This window comes from Trachurus trachurus (assembly GCF_905171665.1).
Source record: "Trachurus trachurus genome assembly, chromosome: 11".
Classification (NCBI taxonomy): domain Eukaryota; kingdom Metazoa; phylum Chordata; class Actinopteri; order Carangiformes; family Carangidae; genus Trachurus; species Trachurus trachurus.
In genome coordinates this window covers 9,764,219-9,790,594 of record NC_139904.1, presented here as the reverse complement: position 1 = coordinate 9,790,594, position 26,376 = coordinate 9,764,219, and the positions used below count along the sequence as shown (strand labels likewise).

Here is a 26,376-nt window from a genome sequence, read left to right as displayed (position 1 = left end):
AGTAACAAGTTCCCAAACTGCTGCAAGTGCTAACGGTTTCCATGGTGATCAGCACCACGGACAGTCCCCTAGCAACCGTCAGAATATCAGAATACTTTACCGCAGATTTATTTACATCGATCTGGTTTCCTTTTTTAACATCTTAAATGTAATAACTGAAACCATATAACTAAACTACACAATAAATAAATAAAAAATCTTAACCACTAGTATCTTAAACGTCTAATCACGTTTTGCAACTGGAGTTGTTTTTCTTTAACGGCTTATAACGTTTATAACGGTCAGTTGGTCCGTCGTCAACGCCACCAACGTTTCCCCGTTACATCAAACCGAGACAAACTGATTCTCCGTTAATAACTGACCTGCTCTCTGTAACAAAACCCGAGGGTTTAACAAAGCGTCCAGTTGTTTCCTCTGTCGCTGCTTCTCCTGCTCTGACCGACATAGCTCCTCCTCGTACTCCGCCACGGTTCTTTCAATCAGAACAAAGATCTCTTCGACGGCCGAACTCAGTCGCTGCTCCACCAGCGCTCTCAGCACCTGGACTTTAGCCATGTTCACTCAGACACACACAGACACACACTCACTCCCCGTGAGACAGCAGCGAGAAGCAAGAAGCTCCACGACGAGTCCGTTTCCTGTATCCGTGTCACGTGGGTGTCGCCACCACTCCGCCCCTTCAGGGACCAGCAGCAGCAAGTTGTCTCAGACGCACAGAGGGTTGGAAATATTCCTTGGTTTGCACACGTGTTTTGCTATCCACAAATACAAATTAAAAATTTGTAACTTGTATTTTGGTTTTTACAAATTGTAAATGTATATTTTTCAATTTGTAGGTACAAAAGAGCCATTTGTAAAACTGAAAATTCTGTTTGTGAGGTGTGATTCAGCATTTGTGGATCATCAACACGCATCTCTTTCCTCAATTACGTATTTCTGAGACGTTCTTGTCGAGATCAGTGGCTGTATTCGAAACCGCATACTATACTGCTAGTAGTACTGATTTGGCCAAAATGTAGTATGCAGTATGTAGTATGCGAACAAAAGCAAAATCTGCAGTATGCGAAAAGTTCCCGGATGTCGTACTGATTCGGAAAATATCTCCAGTATGCATCTGACCAGTCTACATCGCCTACTGTATCCCACAATGCAATGCTCCCCTGACGTCTAATGGTACAGACACACCAACTCCGTCAACCGACGTTCAGTCAACGGATTCCATTCATGTCTATGTGGAGCAGGAGCTCCGGCCACGCGTTGCAGATGGATACAGCACGTCAATTTGACGGCCCCGTCGCCGTATGTGAACAGAGCCGGCCCTCCCTATAAGCGAACTAAGCAGCTGCTTAGGGCCCCGCAGCCACTAGGGGGCCCCCAAACTTTGCTCAATCATTTGTCTAACCCTCTCTGACAAAGTGTAACCCTTGACCCAACTGGCAACAATGACCGTGACACCAGATATATCTATCGCTCTGACGTAAACGTAACGCAGACTGTGGCCGTTGTCCGGTAACGAGCGCGCACCACCCCCTCCCTCCCTCACTCACTGAGATCGCGATTTGCGAGGAGGTGATTAGCTTTTGGACAGTGACGATGTCCAAAAGGATATATCCGTCAGGTGCAGAAAATAGGAAAAAGAAGAAGGTCGAGGATGAAAAAAAAACAAGGACAAGGTAAGGCTAATTAATGTTATGTTTACCAGATGTACGTTTAGCCGAAAAACATGTCGGTGCTTGTGTTAGCTCACTTAGCTGGCAAGCTGCTACATGTACCAGCCTGCTGCAGTTCACATGTCCTGGCTGATTTTAAGGTCTGTTTACAGTGAAAAGATAACAGCTGTTTTCCTGTGAGGGGATAAAGGATCAATCACCCATTTATTAATGGCTGATTGGATATGTCATGTTGCCACATCCTCATTCCCCTGTGGCTGGTTCCAGTCATACAGTTGGTAAGTTTCTTGTTTGTTGCCACAATATGTTGATCTCTGTTGGAAAATGAAATTGTGTGTACACAAGTGGCTAAAAAAATTCTACTAATCTTCTCCACAGCTCCAATGGTTACTGCTGATGATGCTGCTGACCAACCAACATCCTCTATCTTCTTCTCAACTGAAGTTTTGTTTTAAGGGTTCTAGAATTTAGCTGTACAGATAATTTAAAGAAAATAAATCTGTTCAAACTGTAATCTTTTGTAGAATCCTTTATCTTTCTGCTACATCAAAAGTAGTGATTTAATACTGCCGGTTTGGAGCCACCTATTGCCATTCACAATATTAACATTAACATTCAGACAAAAACAAAGTAGAAGAAAAAATGACAAGTGCAATTAGACAGCTTTAAGAGTTTACACTCCAATTAGTAATGTGAACTATCTGCTTGCCATCATGTTGATAGAGGTACAATAAAATATGCAAGGGTTGCATACGGTAGCTGGTTTTATGAATATTTGATGGTACATAGGCTATATACACTGTGAGGCAGGGCCCCCAATTTTATCCTGCTTAGGGCCCCCAGATGTACAGGGCCGGCCCTGTATGTGAATTTGCATAAAGTTCGATGGATTGAACTTTATGCAAATGAGGTCCGTCCAACGCAATGCGGCCGGCTCCAGAAACTTCGTTCAAACTATCAAACTAGGCGGTGTTGATCAAATATAAATCCAGATTCTGTTACTGCACTACACATTTCCCGCCTCAAATGTTTTCAGAAACATACTTTAGTGTGTTGTTTAACTGTAAAATGAGATCGTTTGTGACCCGGCCGCCATGTTGGAAACGGCGGAGCGAAAACCAAGTCCCACCCACTTCGCAGGACTTCTAGCCAATGAATTGTGTGTACAGAGGAGGAGGGGGTAGGAGGGGAGGATGGGGGGAGAGGGGGCATAGTAAACATGGAGGAGAGACTTGTGACAGCAGTGTCCGGCTCAGGGCCGGCCCTGTACATCTGGGGGCCCTAAGCAGGATAAAATTGGGGGCCCTGCCTCACAGTGTATTTATGTACCATCAAATATTCATAAAACCAGCTACCGTATGCAACCCTTGCATATTTTATTGTACCTCTATCAACATGATGGCGAGCAGATATTTTATTACTAATTAGAGTCACTGAAACACTTAAAGCTGTCTAATTGCACTTGTCATTTTTTCTTCTACTTTGTTTTTGTCTGAATGTTAATGTTAATATTGTGAATGGCAATAGGTGGCTCCAAACCTGCAGTATTAAATCACTATTTTTGATGTAGCAGACAGATAAAAGATTCTACAAAAGATTACAGTTTGAACAGATTTATTTTCTTTAAATGATCTGTACAGCTAAATTCTAGAACCCTTAAAACAAACTTCAGTTGAGAAGAAGATAGAGGATGTTGGTTGGTCAGCATCATCATCAGCAGTAACCAGAGATGTCCACAAGTCTTTTTTTGCAAGTCCAAGTCAAGTCTCAAGTCTTTGGTCACGAGTCCAAGTCAAGTCTCAAGTCTTTGAGGGGTGAGACTTCATCAAGTCTCAAGTCTTTGGTCACGAGTCCAAGTCAAGTCTCAAGTCTCTAAAAAATAAAAGTCTCCTGTCTCTTCTGGTTGTAATGACCCTTCTATCATCTGCTGCTACCCGGTCTACTAAAGATACTGCACAGCTATATCTAAGAGATTTACTGTAGGTTATTATCACTCCTTTATCTATACAGTATTGATTAGTTGTTTATTATATGATCACTTTAAACAGGATATTGCAATGCAATATGAAGAAAACACAGAATGAAAGCTTTCCTTTAAAGGAAACTGTATTCTGAGTCAAGAAAGAATCAAAGCTGCTCTGCCCCTCTGCACTGGCCTTTTCTCTCTTTTTTTGCTTTGTTGAATTCAGAAAACCCAGATGAACAACATGGAACATGATTTAGGCTGTCAATTATAGGTCATATGATCTGTATGGTATGGTACCTATAGCTCACATCTTTATGTGCAGCAAAACCTTTCTGGAACCGCATGTTTTTTTTAATTAGCTCCGTCAACTCATGGGGGCGTGTCGACACGTCCAGACTTCCATACGGGGCTTCAGTCATATTTCGCAGCAAAAACATAAATAAACAGGAGGATTTAGCCTACAATAGCCTGATATGTGCCAGTTATGCAGCAGCTAGTCCCCGTGAAGGAAGGTCTGACAACAAACGGACATTGTGCCTCACATGTAGGCTATGGACGGTGCCGCTATTAAAAAAAAAAAAAAAAGCCGGTTCACAGTCGCCTGTCACTCACCCGCAGCAGCTGACTGCGCTGTCAGAGGAGCTCTGCTGTTCCTCTCTCTTTAGACACTGGTGTTTGGCTGCACTCTGTAGGAGTTCAATATGAAGATCTAACCTCCATCTGAATAACGTTACCGGCCATGTGGCGCTGCTCCGCTAGTGGTGTTAACGGCAAAAAAAAAAAAGATCGCCGGTCGTCCTGTCAGGAGGGAGGCACGAGCCAAAAAAAATAAAGATTGTTCACGAGTCTCAAAACACGAGTCCGAGTCGAGTCTGAAGTCTTTAGGGCACGAGTCCAAGTCAAGTCTGAAGTCTCTGTGGGTGCGACTTAAGTGCGACTCGAGTTCGAGTCGCAAACTCGAGTCCCCATCTCTGGCAGTAACCATTGGAGCTGTGGAGAAGATTAGTAGAATTTTTTTAGCCACTTGTGTACACACAATTTAATTTTCCAACAGAGATAAACATATTGTGGCAACAAACATGAAACATACCAACTGTATGACTGGAACCAGCCACAGGGGAATGAGGATGTGGCAACATGACATAGCCTAACAGCATATCTAATCAGCCATTAATAAATGGGTGATTGATCCTTTATCCCCTCACAGGAAAACAGCTGTTATCTTTTCACTGTAAACAGACCTTAATATCAGCCAGGACATGTTAACTGCAGCAGGCTGGTACATGTAGCAGCTAGCCAGCTAAGTGAGCTAACACAAGCACCGACATGTTTTTCGGCTAAACGTACATCTGGTAAACATAACATTAATTTGCCTTACCTTGTCCTTGTTTTTTTTCATCCTCGACCTTCTTCTTTTTCCTATTTTCCGCACCTGACGGATATATCCTTTTGGACATCGTCGCTGTTCAAAAGCTAATCACCTCCTCGCAAATCGCGATCTCAGTGAGTGAGGGAGGGAGGGGGCCAGGGGGGAGAGGGGGGAAGGGGTGGTGCGCGCTCGTTACCGGACAACGGCCACAGTCTGCGTTACGTTTACGTATGCGTGTCACGGTCATTGTTGCCAGTTGGGTCAAGAGTTACAGAGACGGTTAGACAAATGATTGAGCAAAGTTTGGGGGCCCCCTAGTGGCTGCGGGGCCCTAAGCAGCTGCTTAGTTCGCTTATAGGGAGGGCCGGCTCTGGTCCGGCTACCCGGTCTTGTACGACGCCTCTCTGGCAACCTACAGAGACAACAATTTGAGAAATGCTGCATGGCGAGCAGTTGCTGAAGTTGTCGGAGTTTCGGGTTGGTTTAATTGAATGTGTATAGAATTATTAATAGTTTAATAGAATCGCAATTTCCTTCTGTTTCCCTCCAAAAACATGCTAACATTAGCTGTATTTTAGACTATATCTTCACAATTCAAACTTTGTGTGGTCCACATTATAGCCTATAGGATGCTTTACAATCACATCTTTACTGTTAAAAAGTTAAGTTTAGTACACTATTATTCACTAAAGGAAATGTGTACTTGCACCACTGTTCAGTAGTTAACTTAATGTTATTTAAATCTTGTTTACACTAGAGGACATCTGCAGATCGAGGTGGAGGAGCCTCAGAGACACCTTTAAAAGAGAGAGAAAAAAAGAGAGGGAAACACAGAGAAGTGGGGCTGGGGCCTCAACGCAAAGGCCATGGAAGTTCTCCACAATAATGGAGTTTCTAACTCCATTTCTAGACTACCGTGGCACAAGTTCAAATATTAGGAGGCCCCCCCCCTGCTGCAGTCCACCTCGCAGGGCCAGCTGAACAGCCCCTTAACCCCCAAGAGCAGCCAGCTGTCCCACCACTGCAGCCAGTCCAGCCCCCAGTCCAGCCAGCTGTCCCACCACCGCGGAACGGAAGAGGGTCAGATATGATGTGATGACCCCATTTGAGAGGAGGGTGATTCAGCCCCCCCACCCCCACAGAAGCCAGGGACTTAGACGAGATGTTTTTGATCGGGCTTTTGCCTTTAATGAAAAAGGTGCCTGAAGAGAAGAGGGAGCGAGTCAAGTTTAATATCCACAAGGTGCTCTACGAGGCTTTAGAAGAGAGCCAATAACTGTTGTTATTTGTTTCACAGGCCATATTGTTATTTATACTGTATACTATTGTTTTCTATCATATGCAGTAGGTTGTTGTTCTTGTACAACTGTACATAGGGAAAAAAAGGGGAAAAAAAATACATTTGTGTTTCTTGTGTTATTATACAATAATAAAACTTATTAATTTTTGATATTTTTGTTGTTCATTAATAATATGATAAATAAATACAGCACACATTTGTTAGGTCTTTTCAGGTTTGGAATAGGAAAATTTTCTATATAAATAAAAAAAAGTGAGATAGCTGAGCTCAGGTGGGCGCACTTTATCCTGGGATATTCATGAAACTAACAACTACAACTAAGAAATATTCAGTGAACAGAAGAAATGCTTTTCAAGTGTTCTCAAACCATGCACTTGCATGTTCATTAGATTAATTATGCAGGAGACGCTTCTATTCAATTATCCAGATTTTATTCTAACAGCAGTAATCAAATATGGAAAAAAAGAGATTGTCTACAGAGCTCCGAACCAGACTAGTTCCCTGACAAACACACAACAGAAGCATCAGTCCACGAAGTCTGATATCCTCCTCTGTCCCTGTCAGGCTGTTAATGTATGATGTAAATGCATGGTCATTGGCTGGAGTCCATGCGCCATCACCTCATGTCTGACCCCCTCTCACGCCTGGCCTCAGTCAGCTTCTGATAGTTCCTATCAACATAAGGGAGACAGAGAGAAAAGACAAGACAGACAACATCCTCCACACTTCCCTAGCTCTTTCAGCTAACACAGCTACACTCACAGTATGTCCCAAGGTCCTGATTGCATGTTTATTAAACAGACCCATACATTCAGTTTCTTTGTGTACCTGCTTGTCCCCCTGTCATGTGAATGTGACTCTCTGGGCTGTAGGAGTAAAACACAATAATTACATTAATTATGAAACGGTCAAACTTCATGCTACATTATTGAAATGATTGTCACAAACTCATCATGACTCTGAGGTAAATATCACAACATTAAAAGTGAAGTATTTTATATTTATTGTTGCTTGTGTAAACTATGATATTATATAGAGCATAGTTGTGCTTGTGCAGACTTAGTTGTGTGGGTGAATTGGAAAATTGCCCTGCAGGAATGTGAGTGGCTCTTAAAAGAGCCTTTTGGTTTAAGATGATTACACCCTGTCATCTTGCCAAGGAACAGCACCCTCCAGGTAAAAGTGAGAGCAGAAGGTCTCCCTCACTCGAATAGCCTCCCTTGTGGCGTTGTTTGGGCCCATCCTGGTTACTTCCTGGAGGTTCCCTTCTGGCATGCGCTCCTGCTGCACACGGTGGGTCTCGGATCCTGCCTCCCTCAAAGCTACAAGCCTCATGTAGTTGTGAAGGATGCAGGTGGCCTTCACACACAGCTCAGCAGTATCAGGGCTGACTCCAATGACCCGCCGGTACACTCGCCACTGAGATGAGAGGATTCCAAATGCATCTTCAACAACCAACCTAGCACGGCTGAGGCGGTAGTTGAAAACCCTGTGCTCTCTGGTGATGTTGGAGCCAGGGAAGGGACGCATCAGATCTCTCCGAAGGGGAAAGGCCTCATCTCCCACGAAGACATGGGGTAGTGGTCCACGGTTCTCTGCTCCTGCAATGAGTGCATCTGGTGGGAGATCCAGGGTTCCATCGCGGAGGGCTTCACCAAAGGCAGAGTTGTACAGTGTTCCACCATCACTGGTTCGGCCGTATCCACCGACGTCAATGACTCGGAACATGTACCTTGCATCTACAACCGCAAGAAGGACGATGGAGAACGTCCCCTTATAGTTGTAGAACAAGGAGCCAGAGTTGGACGGTGCCTGAATGACAATGTGCTTCCCATCAATGGAGCCCACACAGTTGGGGAAGTTCCAGCACTCACGGAAGCCGTCAGCGATGGCTTTCCAGTCTTCCATGGTTGGAGCAGCCATCACCTCATCCACCATGGACTCCCAGATTGCAGCAGCAACCTCTCGCACGATGATGCCCACAGTGCTGTGACCCACACGGTAATTAAAAGCAACGGTGCGGAACGAGTCACCAGTTGCAAAATACCTGAAAAATCAAAATGAAACATAGATGTTTTAGATTTATGCACTTGTTGCTGTTCATGTAGATCATACATAGAAATGGTGCTAATCAAAGACCCATAATTAATAAAGGCTGGAGTAAAGGCACAGGCTATAGGCCTACTGCACACACATTCACAATTACAGTCCTATTCTGTTCCTGTTCTTATAATTAGCTGGACAGATATCAATGTTAATGCTTTGGCAAAATTGCTGTTCAAAACAGCCAAAAACGCCATTTCAATTATATTTAATAGTAGCAGGGTAACATAATATTGACTTTATCATCATTGGTCTTTTACTGACATTATGTAACTCATCATATAATAGCCAATGCTATACACTGATAACAAATTTTCTATTATTATTAGTAGGCTACTAGGCTATTATTAGCCTATGTTTTTTTGTTTTTTTTTACCGTAGGCAGATGGCGAGGCGTTCAGCTGGACCAATAGCCTCCCGGTAATTGGTGTCCAGCTTCGCGATCCTGGGTCCCACCCTGGAGAGCACATGGTCAAACTGCACCCTGGTCAGTCTGAAGTATTGTGGGAACAATACTTCATCGAGACGAAGCTCCTGCACCAAGCGATGGTACTCGCCATGGCGATGACGGGTCCGGAGGATTGGGTGAACCCAAAAACTCCGGCGACCGCGGTGGTACCTCTGATGGTAGAGCAGAGCGATGGCAAGGATCTTCCTCTTCTTGCGATCCATGATGACAGAGGTTGATGCTAGGGTATCGAAATTATTTATAACCTAACCATATACCCGCTTAAAATTTCATAAAACCGGGAAGACAGATAGTTGGATGGGAAGACGCTGTGGGAGGGACGTGGAGAATATCAACATGTGACATCACGGCACACAGAACCGCCCACTCGCTGCAGCGCTCGCCGGTCCGTTGTGGCCGGATCCGTCGCCGACGGAGTTGGTGTGTCTGTACCATAACCGTAACCAGAGCGTAACCAAAGACGGTAGTGTAGCCGTGTACCGTAACTATAGTTTAATAAAATAAAACTTAATGCAGACTGATCGGTTCATTGTAAAATATTTATTTATTTTTTGTAAATGTGGTGATTTCTGTACGTAACGTTAGGCTCCAGAGCCCCGAGGCAGCGCTGCTTACACACAAGAAGCTTCACTTTACATTCAAACAAACTAATGCTACTGCCACAATTGAGATTTCATCAATGAGACCAACATTTATCTCCTGAAAATAATTTAACCAGCCGGTGGTAAACCTTTAAAAACCTGCGGGTAAGTTAATTAGCGACCGTTTTCTCCTCCGGAATGACGTCGTAGTGCTGGCCGGACGAGCAGCTCTGCAGACCGGCTGCTGCCTCTGTGATGTCCCAGTCGCTGCGGAGCTTCACTTCTCCGAAAAACATCGGAGCAAACTTTTAAACAGCCGTCATTTGGATAAACTGGCCGTATATTTGGGGTCTTAACAGTTACTTTCTCGCATGAAAAAATATTAAAACTTAATAAAGTTACATAATTACAGCGCTAGAGCGAGAAATAAAACAGCTTTTAGCCTGTTTTACAGCTACTGCTACCGGTTGCCGTGAAATGCATTCTGGGAAACTCGTATACTGCATACTGCGATGATGATAACGGTGTCGGTCTGCTCAAGTAGCATACTGAATCCCACATTCAGTATGAAGTATACAGTACATATAACGCAGTATGTAGTAGGCAGTACGGTAGTATGCGGTTTCGAAAACAGCCAGTGACTGTAAAAAGAATGGACGTAGCACCGTGACGTCACCCATTGGTTTGGAGGAGTCTGTTTTGTGCCGCTACTACGGGGGTTTGAACCGCGCCATGTTGGATTCTACTTGCCATATTTGGAGCGGTGCGGCCGTTGGCCAGCCGAGGGCCCGCCCACTGGCCTCGTAACAGCGGTCGCCGGACCTGTCACTCAACGTTCCCGTGCCCTAATTGGCCAGAACTTTAAACCTAATAATAGTAAAACGGTAGAGTTTTAAAAAAATCCACCCCCCTCAGAGTGTGTGCGGGGGTAGAAACTATCGGTTGAGACCAAAAAAATAAAATGTACCAGGCTGTAAATATGTTTTTTTAAGCTGTAAAATCGGCTATTTTAACATGGGGCTCAATTGGAGTTGTTCCCTTCTGGAGCCAGCCCCCACCGACAGCCTAGGGGATTGCAGCTTTTTGAACGCGGAAGTGAGCTTCACTTCTCAGACCGACAACTGCCCCCTTGGTCGAGATCCACAAACAAACAGCTCAAAGAAGAATAAAGCTTTTACATTCTGTCTCCTTTTCTTTCCTTTTTCTATTTTTTTTATTTATTTATTTTTCGTCTGTCATATTATTTGTTCATTTATTTATTATCCTTCCTTCGATTCTATGTTTACTAACATTGCTAATATTTACCTTATTTTATTGTGATTTATTTATTATTTATGATTACTGATAGATATTAGAGCACCTGTCTGATGTTCTATTGTATAATTGTATGTACAACCCTGTTCGTTGTACATCCGTTTGTATGTACAGCTGTTTTCAATGAAGCTCATTGACAAAAAAAAAAAATCCACAAACAGACAGCTGGTGATTCACAAATGGCCCGCCCTCGTCACCAGTAGGGGGCAGTGTTGGCAAGTAGCTGTAGCTATTTACCACGATCACAAATTATCACAGATTCTCTCTGCACATAGTCAACAGAATAACTGTTGGGACAATATTAACAAGCCATAGATCCAGCAAACAGTTTGATACATTAAAATTACATTTTATTTTAGAATTACTGATCAGGAAGTAACTAGTTTGTGACCAGTTTCACTCAGCAGCAAACTCACGCAAGATCTCGAAATATCTCTGTGGTAGTATCTTTAATAAGATAATAAGGAATGAAACTGACTTTTCAACTGCAAGAGGACAAAACTTAAGACTAATTAAATCTGTGGCAAGACTCAAATCATTTCAACAATATATATTTACTTCCTAGCAACAATTTAAAAATATGACCAAACTTACGCACCACACCCAAAAAGGTCAACAATGTTTTCTCGAACCAATTCACAGATTTGTGTTAGTACTAGTATTACCACAGTGAACTTTAACCCATGTCCAGACAACAGCAGAGCATTGAATTCTTCAGACTGGTTTACTGTTGCTGCCAAGACGACGCCTCTGATGCTGTTTGCCTATTGGTCGTCTACGAACATTTCTGAACGGGTCCTTGCATCCATGGGCTCTCATGTGTGCCTCAAAACGTCCTTTCCATCTGAAACTGGCATTGACCCTTGGCAGCTGAACGTGTTGTCTTTGGCATGTTTTCTCATGTGTTGTGTCAGATGTGACTTCCTGCCAAATGTTTTACCACACTCAGAGCAGCTAAATGGTTTCTCTCCTGTGTGAGTTCTCATGTGCCTCGTCAGGTCTACCTTGATGCCAAATGTTTTACCACACTCAGAGCAGCTGAATGGTTTCTGTCCTGTGTGAGTTATCATGTGTCGTGTCAGATGTGACTTCGTGCCAAATGTTTTACCACACTTAGAGCAGCTAAATGGTTTCTCTCCTGTGTGAATTATCATGTGCCTCGTCAGGTCTACCTTGATGCCAAATGTTTTACCACACTCAGAGCAGCTAAATGGTTTCTTTCCTGTGTGAGTTATCATGTGTATTGTCAGATGTGACTTCTGGGCAAATGTTTTATCACACTCAGAGCAGCTAAATGGTTTCTCTCCTGTGTGAGTTCTCATGTGTTTTGTCAGATGTGACTTCTGGGCAAATGTTTTATCACACTCAGAGCAGCTAAATGGTTTCTCTCCTGTGTGAGTTCTCATGTGTACTGTCAGCTGTGGCTTTGTGGCAAATGTTTTACCACACTCAGAGCAGCTAAATGGTTTCCTTTTAGTATTATAGCCATTATTTTCAGAGTTCAACCCAGACTGAGGTTCTTTTTTCTCCCTCTCCTCATCTTCACTGTCTTCAGTCTCAGACGATTCGGAGGTCTTGTCATTAGTATCTGGTTGTAAATGTCTGTCTGAACATGTGTTTCTGTCTGGTTCTGGTCCTCCATCAGTGTCTGTTTCCATGTGTTTAGGGGAGCTGCTGGCTGGAGGCTCTGCTCCTCCGTCCTCCTCAGTCTGACCCTGTTGAAGCTGTGAGAGCGGAGGTTTCTCTTCATTATCTTCATGTTCACTTTTCACAGGTAAAAGAATGACTTTCAACTCCTCTGGTCCTTGAAGCTGCTCTCCTCCATGAGTGGTCCAATCGTCCAGCTCTTCTTTTACATGAGGCTCAGAGTCCCTCTGGTCCTGACTGGAGCTCCACTCCTGCTGCTCTGTGGGAACTTCCTGTGCCCTCACACACTCTGAAATACAAACGTTACACACAACTTAAAACAACTCACATCACTTGAGGAGAAGGGACTGCTTTTCTAATATGCTTTGAGAGCACAAACATCACTGCAGTGTTCTCAGTCCGACTTGAAAATTATGGCCTTTAAAGGATCATAGGGCAGGATTTGTGAGAAAATACCCATGCGTTTTACGTTTTTTAAATAATAATGGGTGAGGAAGCGTTCAAAACCAAAAAGAACGAGCCCACCCGCGTATCTCTCGATTGCCCTGAACGGGGTCTGTGCTGCAAAATGCGCTGCAATTCAGGGGGTGAATTTCGCGCGCTGGCCGGCGGACCTGACGTCAGCGCGTCCACGACTGCCTTCGAATGGATCAATGGAATGGAGACATGAAGAGGGCAACCGCGGCAGAGCGACTGATATAGTAACAGAGTGGCGACACTCCCTGTTATATCAATCGCTCTGAACCACGGTGGATCCAAATTACTGTTACTGCCAGAAAACGACCCAGCACAACTGAAAGCCCTGTTAACCCATTTAGACCGGGACAGCATTACCGCATTTCTACCATTAAAACCGGGGGCGCTGTTGCGTCATTCTACCTTTCAAACCGGGAAAGCGGATACGTCATTTTGTAGTCTTTGTAGTTTTTTCCGCCTATTTCCGGTCTCTTGGCCAATGAAATGCACGTCGCAATGCCACATGGGACTTAAAAAAAAAAAAAAAAAACTTTGAAATCATGGCGGAAGACGGAGGGAGCTCCGAAGTGAGTGAAAAAAGCGATCTTGATGAAAACTATTCACTCAGTTTTATTGCTGATCCGGACTTTGAACCCTTGGAACCAATTGACCGGTATTTATGGACGAAGAATATGTTTTTAGACGACGAAGATGAGGACGATGATTTTGTAGGTTTTGAAACCGAGTAGGACGAATAATTACCACCCTAACGTAACTACTCCTCGAAGGCGATTCAACCACACCCCAGGGGCGAAAGTCACCTGCAGATGCAACACCGATCACCGATGGAGGTATTTATTATTGTTTATTATTATTACAGTAGCCTAGGCTAATGAGAGCTACCGTATGTCTATTTCTTCCTATGTTGTATCATGTTTACATCTTGCTAATGGGCATGTATTCGTATTATGCATAGGATTTTTATTCAGTCATCATCACATACAGTACTAGTATAAACAGTAACGTTAGCTTACAGTCCAATGTAATTTCAATATAGATGGTAGGCCTATATTATGCATAGGATTTTTATTCAACTGTAAACAGTAGCTTACAGTCCAATGTAATTTACAATATAGACAGTAGCCTACATGTCACATAGTCACAACACATGAGAATTATGAATATTATGTTTTATATGAATATATAAATATTATGTTTTATATGAATATTATGTTTTATATTATGCTTTCATCCAAGGTAGCTTACCTGTGTCTATATTTTTTCAGGTATCTACACCTCCAGAACAACCAGGCAGCAGATGTGAACAGAGATGACAAGCTCTGGAAAATGTGCTGGTTCCTGAACTACCTCACTGTCCAATCCCAGGCACTTATTCTTGTTCTGACACTTTATTTTTTTTTACATTTTTGATTGAAAATAGTGCTGCTTGGGGCAGTGTTTAGCCCCATGTGTTGAGGCTATGGTTCTCACTGCCATTTCCTGTCAACTCTCCTGTTCAATAAAGGCGAAAAAGCCTTTTTTTCTCAATTTGCTGAGTTTGTTGATTTTTTAAAAAACTTTATTGAAGGTTTGGACAAATAAACTCAACTTCTCATGAAAGCCACAGGTATAAGCTCTCAAATACTTTTTGAATTTCATTTCTATCTGCTACAGAGCCTGAGAAATCAATTATTTAGTAGGCGTTGACACTTATGTTGAATTTCCAGAAAAACTTCAGGTTTTAGGGGGTTATTTTAAAATCGTCCATAGGTTTTACAGTAGGGATGCAAACAATTAATCGACTATCGATTAATTGTCGATAAGAATTTAATCGATTAAATTAAATTACTTGCAATTAATCGTTCCTTTTCAATGGGAGTTTTACTGTGAAATGTAAACAAGCAAAGCCGACATAATGTAGCGGATCTCTGTGTAAACGTGTGCAGCGCAGCGCACTGCAGCACACAAGGGAGAGAGGGAGAGGAGGTGAAAAGAGACAACAACACCTGTTGTAGCTTTACGGGACTCAGGCTGTACCATCGCTAACACACAGACGACCAATGAGTAACGAGTCAAAAAGCCGCCGACACGGAGCTGCCTGAGGAGTTGTAATGCAGCCTGACCGCAGCTCAAACCGACCCGGTGCCTCAGCACGGCGAACAAGCTTTGATAAACACACCGGATCCGCGCTGGTTTACAGTATCCTTCCATAGTTTAGCCGGTCGCTACCGGAGCTTAATTTTTTTAAAAAGAAAAGAAAAAAAAAGCGCTTGTTGCGGTGCCGCGGAGAACAGCGCGTGTGTCCAAGCTGTGTTGGTTTATGTAGCCTAACTTGAGGGGACAAATGAACCACATGTTTATTGTCATGTATTGCTGAGCATGCTGGGCATTGTTTCTCATTAAATTAGAAAACCCTTTCCTATCATTCCCCTTTTCCGTGCATGGTTGAAGGAAATTTGGCTCGCATCCACACTCCCACTCCCTCCTGCGCCGACATGTCACCTTAAGTCACATAAACCAGTACGGGTGTGTGGACACAACCCCCTATAGCCTATTGTTGTCAGCACCTCATCACCGCTGGTGTTTAAAAGGCTCCGTTCTTTCTGCAGTCAGGTTAAAGCGCACATCCGCCGTGTTGGTAAACAAATAGTCCCTCTGTATCAACGGAGGAAACCGTGCTTGAGCAGCTTGGGTTCGAGGTGGTGTGAGTGCGGGCCAGCGGGGACGGGAGGGGGCATTAGAGCTTCAGCACCGTACGGAACAACTGTGCGTCCTTATCTGTGGCCGCTGCAGCACCACACGGGCTTTGCCTTTCAGCAATCAAGCGCTGTTTTTGTCAATGTTAAAGGGATAGTTCAACATTTTGGCAAATTGGCCCATTGCCATAATCGCTATAGTCATAGCAGTAGGTTCGTTACCTTTATTTGTCGGTGTAAGCTATTTTTAGAACGGAGGAGCGGAGCGGCAGGCTGTTCAGAGCTACGCTATGGAGGCTAATGGAATTTCTTGGTTTCCCTCATCAAACTCATCAAATACAAAATCCCAAAACTCCAAAACGCTTTCGTGGACAAGTTGTGACCTGCACATTCACCACGCTATGAGATAATAATGGAACGTTACGAAACGGAGCCGTTTTCGAGGTAAATACAGAGTCTGCTTGCTGAAAAACCGCATCAGCGGTTTTGCATGAATTTCCCTCTAAAACAACTCTGTCTGGTAACGTTCTATTATTATCTCATAGCGTGGTGAATGTGCAGGTCACAACTTGTCCACGAAAGCGTTTTGGAGTTTTGGGATTTTGTATTTGATGAGTTTGATGAGGGAAACCAAGAAATTCCATTAGCCTCCATAGTGTAGCTCTGAACAGCCTGCCGCTCTGCTCCTCCGTTCTAAAAATAGCTTACACCGACAAATAAAGGTAACGAACCTACTGCTATGACTATAGCGATTATGGCAATGGGCCAATTTGCCAAAATGTTGAACTATCCCTTTAATAACAATAACAGCAACAGCTGTCGGCAGCTGAGATCGCTGTGCCGTCACCATAGAAACGCAAGACGCATTACGGCTCATTCGCAAAGTACCTTTCAATGGAAACACCCGCAAATGGCAATTGCACTTTTTCGAAGTTTCAGAAATATCGCTTTTATTTTGCGAAAATCTGTAATGGAAACGCAGCGGTGTCTCTCATCTCATCTCATTATGATAGGACTTCAACCTCAGAGCTCTCTGTCCCAAATAACGTGCTACTTAAACATTTTCATTGTGCTGTGCTCTTAAAATAAATTAACAAATACTAGTGTAAAGTCCATAAGGAATGTTGAATTTTCCCCTTACATTTAGGTTCTCAGGAAAATCGCCGCTTATCAATTAATCGATCATCGATCGATAAGGTCTATCAACTATCGATTAATGAATTACTCGATAATTTGCATCCCTATTTTACAGGCATTTTTTCCAGGCGTTTTAGGCCTAAATGGGTTAAAAGCCCCCCCTGTTGCCACTCTCTCTCTCTCCCTTCACACACGCACACAGCAGCAGGCAGGTCACTAACTTACACACCCTCTCCCTCATCACTACTGTCTTATTATTAGCCGTTAGCCGGAGCTAGTGGTTAAAAGCCGACGTTATAACTTTAATAACGTTATCAGAGGCAGGTGGACAAACGTCCTCTTTTGCCCGGACACGTCCACTTTTCACGTCCTGGCAGGCGTGTCCGCGACGCGTCCGTTTTTTTTTTTTTTTTATGAAATCATGAATATGTCCGGTGTTGATAGGCCTATTTCACGAGTTTGCATGGGATCGCGGACCCTGACAGATGCGGTCCGACACCCGGACCTGGCGTTAATTCTCGGTACCGGCCTGTAGGAGCCCATACAGATCCATGAGGAGCTCAGAGGAACAGACAAGCAGCCCCCTGCTGCAGCACAGTGAAGAGGCAGGTGTGTGTGTGTGTGTGTGTGTGTGTGTGTGTGTGTGTGTGTGTGTGTGTGTGTGTGTGAGTGAGAGAGAGAGAGAGAACCTACAGTAAAATACCCCCCCCAGATAGGAAAGACTGTAAAGAGTAAAGTAAACAGTGAAAAGTCTGTGCGCGCTCCCGTGCCGGTGGCTTCGATGGTTGCTGTAGTTACGCGCAGCGGCCGTCGCGTCACTGGCCGTTCTCATTAATCCTGCCCTATGATCCTTTAACTCATTGAGTGCCGTGCTCCTTTCCAAAGTTTTAGTCAAGTGTACCGGCAATTTAGACCATTTTTGACTTTTTATGTAGAGCCACAGTGTATTCTATATTATTGCCACCAACACATACTGTGGCTCAATTGAAAGGTTTGACTTTATGCTTCAAATGACCACAAACCGTTTGTTTCTACGTGCCTCCGTTCCTGAGAAAAGTCAAGCTAAACATGGCTGGGTTTCACCAAAATCCCTCCTTTTTTTCTAGAAAAGGAGATCTTTTATGAAAGGTGCTCTGTTTGTGTCTGTCGCTCTTCTGACACTCGCATTTCTGGATCAAAGGGCTCGTATAAGATAAATATATACAACAATTGTTGTTCTATTCACAAAACCACCATCGGGGGCGGGGGGGCGCCACTAAACAACAATAACACAGACGCACCGCGCCGTGTCACAGCCTCTCGCCGCGGAACGTGAGGCTCTGCCGGCCACAGCGGCTCGGGAACACCGGTCCCACCGGTGGTCGCGGTCCTTCTGTGGTACGGGTCGGTGACGGCGGTCTGCTTTGGCCCAGAGACCATCAGATTTTACCGCGGGAGGACTTTGGGGAGGACACGGTGTTGCTCCAGATGAAGACCGGGCGGGACTGTCAGCTGAGAGCTTCCTGGTTCAGCTCCGAGCTGCTGCAGCAGCTGGAGCAGCAGCGCGGGTGAGAGCGGAGCAGCTGCGCTGCATCTGCATGCAGAACTCTGTTTGCAAAAGCTGAGTTATGATAAAAACTTCCAGATCATGAGCTGTCATGTGACTTTGATCGTCATCTATTTCAGTTCTCCTCGTCGTAGAGTCCCCAAATTTACATATAATGTGTATTAAAGTGTCTATTTTCATAATTTAAAAAAAAAAAAGCAAAAAACGAAAAATCTCGTTTTTGGCACTCAACGCATGGGAACGAAAAACGAGAAATTACGTGGTTGGCACTCAATGAGTTAATAATGCATGTTCGGTTCTACCCTGTATATTTATTTCATAAAATGTAAAATAAATTAAATAGATAAATAAACCACACTGATGCATTATTGAGCTTAAGCCAACAACCAACAAAAGGAGATCAGTGCTTGAATGGATGTATAATTTATTATCAATTATCTATTCATAATTTATTGCTTTTTGTTTTTAAATCTTTTACTGTATCTTAAAACGTCTTTGTTGTACCATTTTGTGGTACAGTAAATAAGATAATTAAACTGTTTGCATTAAGTTTTCAAGTAACAAGTTCCCGGGTATTTGTTTACATCGATCTGGTTTTCTCTCTTTATGTTCTTCAATGAAATAACTGAAACCATATAACTAAACTCTACGCTCCCAGAAAATAACAAATCTTAACCTCTATTTTGGCATCTAATCGTGTTTTGAAACTGGAGTTGGTTTTCTTCAATGGCTGGTAGCTAGCCCAGCAAGGAGTTGGTGCTTGGAACCAGTTTTAAGAACCAATAACCAGTTGGTGGAAAAGCAAAGAACCGCTGCTAGTCAGGCACTGGCTCCGAACCAGCACTGGAACCAGCTCAGTGGAAAAGGGGGGAAACCCTACAACCACGGCATGTCACAAAACTATAACGCGCCCCATTGAATTAAATTGACTCCACTGCTCTTTTGCCCTCCTTTTTTTTTCTTTTTTTTTTAAGATTTCACATTTTTTATCTTCCATCATGGCGTCCGTATCTCGCGCAAGTGGAACGTTCGTCACGTGCAAAGGGTCAATAACGGTCAGTTGGTCCGTCCTCAACGCCACCAACATTTTTCCGTTACAGAGACAAACTGATTCTTCGTTAATAACTGACCTGCTCTCTGTAACAAAACCCGAGGGTTTAAAGGAGCATTAATGCAAATCCAAATTCGTCATTCGGCCACTAGATGGAGCCAGTGGCGAAGCATATCAGATATAAACACAGGGACGTGGAGAGAAGGTGTTCTACCGAGCGATTCAGTGACTGTAAGCAGCCCAACACTGCTACATTACAATTTACTACATTTTTCCGATTCGGAGGTCGGATCTTTCCAAGTTCCGAGTGCAATCGAACGCAGCAGGCGCCGGGCCGGCTTGTGTCATAACAAAGAGTGTTGGCAATTTTCTTTGTAAATTTAGTTATGGCTCCCTCCGACATATCTTTTGCATATTTCAGCTTATTTAATGCTATTACTGCTGTATTTACAATAATGCTCCTTTAACAAAGCAAATAGTAATGTTCAATCTTATTTGTTAAAAGTAATCCCCAGAGCCAGCTGTTTCTAATGGTCTGCCGATTAGAACAGAAATAATATGCTGCACATAGTCCAGGCAATCTAGCTCATCAAAAATAGAACTAATTGTAACAGAAACAGTGTTTCACTATATATAATTTCTTTGAGGTGTCCAGAACAACATACTAAAAGTCCTAGGAAATCCTAGTTGGGGAAATGTGTTTAATTCTAATAAGGCCAGAAAACAATACACCCCAATGGGGCTATTTTTTTCCCTTTACTGCTATCACAATGAAACTTTACAAAATTAAAGTATTAATGAAATGTAGCCTAACATTTTTTGTATTATAGTTTCTTTGAAAATGAATTTGAATATGCAAAGGAGCCATACACATATATATATGCCCAAAATACACCCGAATAGGCTTATTTTTTTCCTTTACCTCTACCACAATTAAACTTCACACAATGAAAGTATACATGAAAAGTAACATTTTTTGTATTACAAGTTTCTTGGAAAATAAATGTGAATATGCAAATGAGTTCAACACTCATTGAGTTATGGTCAAGAAGCCATAAAGCCGCAAGCAGCAAAAACAGGGGCCAAATATCTAAGTTCTTAGTCCCGCTCATATGTTGTTGAACATAACAGCATATTTAACATAACATCACACACAGTCATTGAAACAACTTTAATGTATTCTGACTTTCTTCTGATGTTCTCTGCAAATTGAGGGGAAAGTCATTAGGTAAGGCTTGTTTGCTAATAAAAAATGGATTTAGAAAGAAACTGGAGACAAGACTGTGCAATCAATTCTTAAGGTCAAGTCTTTTTGTGGCAACTAGTGACCCAGGTAAGTGTGGCAAGTGACATCAAATTGTGTGTATGCATTGGTCAAGTGTGGCAAGTGACTTCACATTGTGTATGCATGGGTTAATTTACTGAATGGAAATGAATGTGTTAAGTTATTTGGCCCCTGTTTTTGCTGTTTGCGGCTTTATGGCTTCTTGACCATAAGTCGATTAGTGTTGAGCTAATTTGCATATTCAAAATACATTTTCCAAGAAACTTGAAATACAGAAATGTTACTTTTTATACTTTCATTTTGTAAAGTTTCATTGTGGTAGGAGTAAAGGGGGAAAAATAGCCTCTTTGGGTGTATTTTAGACATATTCAGTGTATTGCTCATTTGCATATTCAAAGGAACTTGTAATACAAAAAATGTTACATTTCATCGATACTTTCAATGTGTAAACTTTCATTATGATAGCAGTAAAGGAAAAAATAGCCCCATTGGGGTGTATTGTTGTCTGGCCTCATTGGCATCATAGACTTTTATACAGTAAATCAATCTTGGATTGATGAGAATTAAAGCAGAAGTGAGTGGTCCGGTCGTTTTCGCTAATGCTGCGTTCCAGGCAGGCTTTTGAAATCGTAAATTACAGCTTCAAGTCACAACTTACGACTTTGTAGCGTTCCAGGCAACCCACTCGTGTTTTTCCGACCTGTTGCACCTGTTTTACCGGTGAAAGTCACTATAACGGCCACTCGTAACTTCCGACCCATGAACTCGTACCAGATCGAACTGGTACGACTTCACGGTCGGAAAAATACGAGTTTCCTTGAACGCACCATAACAGTCCTCGTCCCTACGTCACCACATTCACGGCATCCCTTGGCTGCACACACAGCCCTTCATGCCGTTCTCTCTCATTGGATAAAAACTGTAGGATACGAGAAATGTTTTCTCCTCGGCTCAGAGCAGAGCAGAGTGACTGACAGACCCGTGTTTCGGTCCAAACACTCTATGTAAGTGATTGCTGTCGGAAGATATAACTATTTAAGACTTATTAACACAAATATATCACTTACTTCTGCTTTAAACATACACTACCAAAAGTATTACCTGCCTTTACTCATTCTATGAACTGAAGTGCCATCCCATTCCTAACTCATAGAATTCAATATGATGTCGGTCCACCTTTTGCAGCTATTACAGCTTCAACTCTTCTGGGAAGACTGTCCACAAGGTTGAGGAGAGTGTTTATAGGAATTTTTGACCATTCTTCCAAAAGCGCATTGGTGAGGTCACACACTGATGTTGGTCGAGAAGGCCTGGCTCTCAGTCTCCGCTCTAATTCATCCCAAAGGTGTTCTATCGGGTTCAGGTCAGGACTCTGTGCAGGCCAGTCAAGTTCATCCACACCAGACTCTGTCATCCACGTCTTTATGGACCTTGCTTTGTGCACTGGTGCACACAGTCATGTTGAAAGAGGAAGGGGCCGACATCAGTGTGTGACCTCACCAATGTGCTTTTGGAAGAATGGTCAAAAATTCCTATAAACACTCTCCTCAACCTTGTGGACAGTCTTCCCAGAAGAGTTGAAGCTGTAATAGCTGCAAAAGGTGGACCGACATCATATTGAATTCTATGAGTTAGGAATGGGATGGCACTTCAGTTCATAGAATGAGTAAAGGCAGGTGAGCGAATACTTTTGGTAATGTAGTGTATTTCCCCAACTAGGATTTCTTAGGACTTTTAGTATGTTGTTCTGGACACCTCATAGTAATGGTGTCTGGTGAAAAACATTCTGTTACAATTATTCTGTCGGAAAACGCTATTTTGCCTGGACGAACAGTGCTCTGGCGTCCTGTTACTTCTGCTGCTCAACTGTTCAAGATGGCGGCCGCATTTCTTTGCCCCAGCAGCCGATGCGGCGTCTACTCTTGATGTTTATAACCATCAGTTGGTCCGTCCTCAACGCCACCAACATTTCCCCGTTACATCAAACCGAGACAAACTGATTCTCCGTTAATAACTGACCTGTTCTCTGTAACAAAACCCGAGGGTTTAACAAAGCGTCCAGTTGTTTCCTCTGTCGCTGCTTCTCCTGCTCTGACCGACATAGCTCCTCCTCGTACTCCGCCACGGTTCTTTCAATCAGAACAAAGATCTCTTCGACGGCCGAACTCAGTCGCTGCTCCACCAGCGCTCTCAGCACCTGGACTTTAGCCATGTTCACTCAGACACACACAGACACACACTCACTCCCCGTGAGACAGCAGCGAGAAGCAAGAAGCTCCACGAGGAGTCCGTTTAGTCCGGGGCCGTTGACTCGCTGTTCTGGTCAGCAACCGGATGCAGGGCGAGAGAGACGGGCCTTCCCGTCAAAATAAAAGCACCAAGCTAATAAAATGCAGTGAAACTCTTTAATTTAAGGAATATAATTCACAAGAAAGTCCCCTAGCCATTAAATTAACCGTTTGCTTTTATTGTATTACAAGTTAATGTCTATTTTATAAGTTTTATGTTGGTGAACACTTTTACTTTGGCGATTTCCGGATCCGCTAGCTGGGAACCAGAATGCAGACAAAATTCCTAAGCGGAATGTTTGTGTTAATAGTTATATCTTCCGACAGCAATCACTTCTTTGCCACACATTATCCTTCACTTCGTTGTCCTTGACATTTTTGTGTCTCTTGTCAAATAACACAGGGTGATGAGAGACGCAGGTTATTAGTAGATCCAGAGAATTTCTAATATTGAGGAGAAGTGCCACTCTCGTCCAACTTCCGGGTTTTCGGAACACGTCCATGTGGGGGCGCTCGCAGGCGAGTGCAGAATGAATAGGAGTCAATGGGGATAAATATAAAATATAAATGGGGATAAACTGACCGCATATTGGGGGACTAAACAGTTACTTTCTCGCTTGAAAAAATATTAATAGTTAAAGTGCATAATAACAGCGTTACAGAAGGAAATAAAACCCGTTTTACAGCTATTGTGTCATCAGGTCTCTGACCAATCAGCATTCATTAGCAGAATGCTAGCGTTTTATGGGCAACAACAGCCCAACCTGTAGGAAATCGAAAGGACAAAACTTCTCAACAATTTCACTTTTAAACTATAATCCATATTGATCTTGCAGAAAATATATCAATATTTGCGATTTTTTGACTATTACCTGGTGAAAGGGACAAATTTAGCCTTCTAGCTCCATAGGGCCCCATTCATTCTGCACTCGCCCACAAGCACTCCTAGTGGAATTCTGGTGGAACTGCAACCAAGTTCAATACAATGGGGCTAATGGAGAGTGGCAAAGCTCGTCAATAGACTGGCTCTGGTAGATCCGCCATTGTTGTCACAGTGTTGTGACGTACCTCCTTTTCACGCTATGATTGGTTGATGCGTTTAGTTACCGGGCGAAAGTTTAGAAAAATCAACCTCACTGCGAAAAAAAAAGTACGTACGTGCCTTTGCTGTGTCACATTCGCTGTCGTTGTTGTGAAAGGACTTGTGATGAAAACTGGGGTTCGGAAAAAAATACAGACGCGCAAAATATTCACAAGAAAAGTATGTCTCTGGTGTGAATGGGCCTTTAGCTGTGGGAATATTTAATGTTATCACAAGAAAATATGAATAACACAACAACCTTTATAAATCCACACACACACACACACGTTCACAACAGGAGGTGGGGGTACAGGTGACATGACCTCGCCCTCTTCGTAAACAGGAAGTACCATTTCATGTCATTGGTGCAGCCTGTAGCCATCTTGTCATAGTAGAGTATCGTTGACATTAGAGAAAGATGGTGCATAAAAAAATAAATAAAAAGCTAAAGATGGCGCCTGCATTTCAAATCACTTTGTGTAATCTGTGTCAGGCGAGGTTTGCCACAGCGGGAGATGCGTCTATTTATCATCATTTAAACATAACAGGAAGACAAAATCTATAAACGAATAGGTTCTTGCAGAAAAAGCATCAGGAATGAAACTGACTTTTCAGCGGCAAGAAGACAAAACTTAACACTAATAAAATCTTTGCCAAGACTCAAATCATTCCAATAATATATATTTACATCCTAGCAACATTTTATCAAATGAACACCACATCTGAAAAGGTCTACAATGTTTTCTAGAACAAATTCACAGATTTGTGTTAGTACTAGTATTACTACAGTATTACAACTTTAACCCATGTCCAGACAACAGCAGAGTATTGAATCCTTCAGACTGGTTTATCGTCGCTGCCAAGACGACGCCTCCGACGCTGATTGCCTATTGGTCGTCTATAAACCTTTCTGTACGGGTCCTTGCATCCATGGGCTCTCATGTGTGCCTCAAAACTGCCTTTCCATTCGAAACTGGCCTCGCACACTTGGCAGCTGAATGTGTTGTCATCGGCATGTTTTCTCATGTGTGCAGTTAAACTGTCACTCCAAGTGAAGCGTCGACCACAAACTGAACACTCGTATGGTTTTTCTCCCCTGTGAAGTGCCATGTGCAACTCCAGATGTGTCTTGGAGGGAAGTCTTTCACCACACAGAGAGCAGCTTATTTGTTTCTTTCCAGTTTTACATCCAAATGTGACCTGTGAGGACTCAATAACACAACTGTGATCTATGACCTTATGAATCCAGGTGAAACTTGTGCCACAAAAGATGCACTTTAAAGCAGAAGTGAGTGGTCCGGTCGTTTTCGCTAATGCTGCGTTCCAGGCAGGCTTTTGAAATCGTAAATTACAGCTTCAAGTCACAACTTACGACTTTGTAGCGTTTCAGGCAACCCACTCGTGTTTTTCCGACCTGTTTTACCGGTGAAAGTCACTATAACGGCCACTCGTAACTTCTGACCGGTGAACTCGTACCAGATCGAACTGGTACGACTTCACGGTCGGAAAAATACGAGTTTCCTTGAACGCACCATAACAGTCCTCGTTGCTACGTCGCCACATTCACGGCGTTCCTTGGCTGCACACACAGCCCTGCATGCCGTTCTCTCTCCTCATTGGATAAAAACTGTAGGATACGATAAATGTTTTCTCCTCGGCTCAGAGCAGAGCAGAGGGATTGAGAGACCCGTGTTTCAGTCCAAACACTCTATGTAAGTGATTGCTGTCGGAAGATATAACTATTTAAGACTTATATTAACACAAATATATCACTCACTTCTGCTTTAATGATGTTTCATTTCTATGTGTGGCCAAGTGTCTCGTCAGATTTCCCTTCTGTGTAAATCCTTTAGTACAAATTGAGCAGCTAAATGGTTTCTCTCCTGTGTGAGTTCTCATGTGTTCTATCAGCTTTGACTTTGTTACACATATTCTACCACACTCAGAGCAGCTATGTAGTTTCCTATTAGTATCACAGTCGTTATTTTCAGAGTTCAACCCAGACTGAGGTTCTTTTCTCTCCCTCTCCTCATCTTCACTGTCTTCAGTCTCAGATGATTCGGAGGTCTTGTCATTAGTATCTGGTTGTAAATGTCTGTCTGAACATGTGTTTCTGTCTGGTTCTGGTCCTCCATCAGTGTCTGTTTCCATGTGTTTAGGGGAGCTGCTGGCTGGAGGCTCTGCTCCTCCGTCCTCCTCAGTCTGACCCTGTTGAAGCTGTGAGAGCGGAGGTTTCTCTTCATTATCATCATGTTCACTTTTCACAAGTAAAATAATGACTTTCAACTCCTCTGGTCCTTGAAGCTGCTCTCCTCCATGAGTGGTCCAATCGTTCAACAGCTCTTCTTTTACACGAGGAGGCTCAGAGTCCCTCTGGTCCTGACTGGAGCTCCACTCCTGCTGCTCTGTGGGAACTT

At 43.2% G+C, this 26,376-nt stretch overlaps 1 long non-coding RNA gene across 1 annotated transcript; it reads left to right on the top strand.

Moving 5' to 3' along the window:
* The first annotated feature begins 1,429 nt into the window (after positions 1 to 1,429).
* LOC310993647 lies at positions 1,430 to 2,439 on the top strand. Its single transcript, XR_014595752.1, has 3 exons — positions 1,430 to 1,673; positions 1,823 to 1,948; positions 2,049 to 2,439. It is a non-coding gene; the product is annotated as an uncharacterized lncRNA (long non-coding RNA).
* Positions 2,440 to 26,376: the final 23,937 nt, after the last annotated feature.